Source organism: Solanum verrucosum, unplaced genomic scaffold (assembly GCF_900185275.1).
Source record: "Solanum verrucosum unplaced genomic scaffold, falcon-dt-bn FXZP01000281.1, whole genome shotgun sequence".
Lineage (NCBI taxonomy): Eukaryota > Viridiplantae > Streptophyta > Magnoliopsida > Solanales > Solanaceae > Solanum > Solanum verrucosum.
In genome coordinates this window covers 1,000,338-1,004,605 of record NW_026020554.1, presented here as the reverse complement: position 1 = coordinate 1,004,605, position 4,268 = coordinate 1,000,338, and the positions used below count along the sequence as shown (strand labels likewise).

Here is a 4,268-nt window from a genome sequence, read left to right as displayed (position 1 = left end):
TCCTTGTATAAATATCTTGTAAATCCTACAGTTTTATCATTCAATAAACAAATCACAATTCTTTTATCTCTAATTGTTTTGGATCTCTATCGTTATTCAACTACTTTTGCCAACTCAGACATCTTACTGCCACATAAGTCTGGTCAATGGTCGGAGGGGTTTGTGAAATTGTGTTTTATTGAGTTTAATGGTCCAGATGACAAAGGTGTAAGTAGAAGGGTTCAGAATACAAACTGATACAAGTATAAGAGTCCACCATACCATTTCGCCTATTTATTATTTGAGACTAGTATCATTATCATGATAATTGAATACATTTGATTTTGGATCGAAATCTCTTTCTTGTTCAAGATCGATGTTATCACCATAATAACTAAAAAGTATTATTTGACCTTGACTCGAAATATTTTTTGATTGTAGATTTGCGTTATTATCATAATAACTAGATGCATTTGATCTTGGCTCGAGAGATCATTTGTGACAATCAATTTTGATCTATTTATGTGACCAAGGCATAAGATGTTGGATTACAGACTTTTGACTTGTCTTTCATTACATCTGTCTAATATTCTCCAGGGTCTTTTCTTGCATCAATAAAATAAAAATAATATATATAGATTAGCCTACCTCCATCATCGAGGCTTGCAACGACATGTTTAATATAGATTACAAACTATGTGAGATTTGGGGAGGGTGAAGTGTGTATACATTGCTATTTTTATTTTATAAAGATAAAGTGGTTGTTTTCAATTTTAAACTCTCGGCTCAATTAAAGAATATCAAAACACAAATGTGTAAAACAAATATAATACTTCCTCTGTCCAACAATACTTGTCCACTTATTTACTTTGCAAACTTCCTAAGAAACTATAAATAGAAGGATAATTTTACTATATCACCATTGGAATATAATAAATACACTATCTTGAAAAATGTAATAGAAAATTGCTATAATTAATAATAAGGGTAAATTATGAATTAAGTGTAAAATTATCCATTGATTTTATAAAGTAGACAAATATTATTGGACATTCCAAAATAGTACAGTGGACAACTATTACTAAACGACGAAAGTATACAAAACAATCATGTTGAAAACAATGTAAACGAAAATAATATAGCAACAATAAATAATATAATAACTAATGCACACTTACTTCCCATAGGGAGGATTATAAGTAATTAATTATCAATGAACACTTACCAAGGCAAGTGAAAAGATTAGGATGAGAGCAATATTGTTTTTGATGTTTAATGTTTTGCTTAATCACTTTATGCATATAAAATAAGCTTTATAGATAGGTAAAGAAATTATGATACTCTCTTCGTTTTAATTTATTTATTTGATTTTAATTTAATATAAAGTTTAAAAAAGTATAAAAAAACTTTTGAATCTTATGATCTCAAACTAAACATAGGTAGAGTGTATGAAAAAAATATGTAATTAGAAAAGTTAGAATTAAATAGTTGCCAATTTTTTTATTTCTTAAACAAATTAAAAATAAAAATAAGACGAAATAAATTGAAACTATGAAAATTATAATTATTATAATTATAATAACACCATATTGCAGGCAACACGCTAATTGATGTCAAGATCAACGTGAATCACACACTCAATAAAAAAAAAAAAAAGAGACACACTCCGGTACGTAAGACCAAATAATTAAGGATTTTTGGTACATCCAATCTTATGTCTACATCATCAATAAAAATATTTTTTTTAAAATTAAAAATATCATCAATAAAAATAATATTTTTTTTATATAATTGAAAATATCATCATTAAAAAGAGTTTTTTTTTAATTGAAAATATCACTACGGATAAGAGGCTAGAAGCAAATACGTTTTTGTCAATTTATCTATATCATGCAAATTATCGAGAGAATTTCTCAAAATTTCAAATCTCTTCATCAATATGTTTGCTTCATGCAACAAATATATATTTAGTAGTTCATTGTCTATATATGATTTAAAGGTGCTTTGGAGATGTTTTTCGGTTGATAATTTGGTCTCATTCAATAAAAGAGTTTTTAATCAAATAATGAAACTTAATATGGGTAAAATATTGATAACATTATTAAATAATTGTCAAATATATCGTTCTTCTGGGACTGACTAAAAAAATGTATCACATAAATTGGGATAGAAAAATATATAAGAATACTTTTAGTATGATTTGTTGGCCTCGTGCTAGCATAGGGCTTTGCATCTAGTAGTACCAATATTACTCCTAACCGTTTTCCCTCCAACGATTACGATTTAATTAGGGATTCAATCAGTGGCTAATCCCTAGCTATGTTTTATCTTGGGAAGTGCTTAGCCAAATCAAATTTAATTTTTAGCGGAAATTAATACGATCTTGGTGCTCATTTTCTTGTGGTACATCGAGAGGTTCATCATATCGTTTTGACTAGGCACGAAGTTTAAGAAAGAAAGAAAGATTTTTGAAACATATGGTATAAAATAAGTCAGAAATTAGTGTGATTATAAATCATTTTATTAAGGATAAAATTGATGGACAGTTTAAAGTTAAATTATTACTACTAAATATATATCATTCTTTTTGGAACTAATTGAAAAGAAAAGTAAGTTGAGATTTAGGAATAATACTACCATTAAATTCAAGAGAAATTTGAATACAACCATCAAGTAGTATTTTTTTATTCATGATCCATTTAACATTGGGAGGTACAAAAAGAGCAAGAAGACAATCTGTCACACATAGTACTCTTTATATGCCATATTATCAATTACGGTACATAGAAACATTTGGCCTTGGCTCAATTTTTATTTTTTTTGTTTGAGACCAACATTGTCATCATCATGATAACTAGATACATTTGGCCTTGGCTCGAAATCTTTTTCTTGTTTGAGACCAACGTTGTCATCATCATGATAACTAGATACATTTGGCCTTGGCTCGAAATCTTTTTCTTGTTTGAGACCAACATCATCATCATGATAACCAGATACATTTGGCCTTGGCTCGAAATCTTTTTCTTGTTGAGACCAACATCATCATCATGATAATCATATACATTTGGCCTTGACTCGAAATCCTTTTCTTGTTTGAGGCCATCCTCATCATTATGGTAACTAGATACATTAGGAATTGGCTCAAAAGATGATTTGTGACAATCAATTTTCTCTTTATGTGGATGAGGTATAAGATGTTGGATTGCTTTAGGCATTGGCTCATCTATCATCACATCTCTCCAGTATTCTCCAGGGTCTTTTCTTGCATCAGTGTACTGCCCAAAAGTGGAAAAAAATTGTTTAATCCCAAGCTATATATATGGATTAATTAATTCTTTATGATTACATAGTTCATACATGGCATAATATATGAACATACATTAAAAAGTTAGTCTAAGCAGACACGTAAGTACTCCAATTTTGAGAGTACATGTACATCGATCTAGACATCTCAACTTGGTCTCAACTGTCAAATAAACAATCCAACCTATCCTCATTGTGTCTCGTAGACACTCGATTTTAATGTGACACATATACTCTGGAGGTGTCTACATGACCAATATTTTGTAAGTTGGAATGTTCAAAATTAAAGTGTTTACATGAAATAATGTCAAATTTGAGTGTATGTTTATGTGTCAGTGGAATTTAAAGAAATTTCTGAAATATATCAATATTCATGTTACATATATAGATGAATGATTCTTGTAAGTAGATTAATTAAGTCCCTAACTAAATGGGCTAAAGCTGCTAGGTAATTTGTAAAAAAATTAATCAAATGTCAATTATGCTAAGCTAATTAAAAAGCAAAAATGGATTCTTTTTAATTAGACTTGTAACCATGATGTTCGAAGCCAATTTACGTACACCTCTACTGATTCTACGAAATATCTATCACCTTCCACTAACAACATATATCAAATAACTTTATTCAGAACAACTGAGAACACATACCAGGGCAAGTGAAAAGAGCAGGATGAGAGCATTATGTGATTTCATAACTTTAATAGCTATTGTAATTGATGTTTGCTTAATCACTTTGATGCATAGATAAGCTTTATATATAGACAGGTTGGGATATAATAATAATAATAATAATAATAATAATAATAATAATAATACAATCTCAAATAAACAGTTAATTAAAACAACTGAGCAATCTTTGGCGTTAAACTCGTCAGAACAAACTATTCGTTTATTAAATAAACGTGATATTGAATTATATAAATCTCAATATAAATTCTTGCATATTGACATGGTTCAAATTGCTTTCATGCCTTTGATTCTTAAAG

At 28.7% G+C, this 4,268-nt stretch overlaps 1 pseudogene; it reads right to left on the bottom strand.

The window, feature by feature from the left end:
• Window positions 1-2,749: 2,749 nt before the first annotated feature.
• LOC125810189 (organ-specific protein S2-like) lies at window positions 2,750-3,975 on the bottom strand (annotated as a pseudogene).
• Window positions 3,976-4,268: the final 293 nt, after the last annotated feature.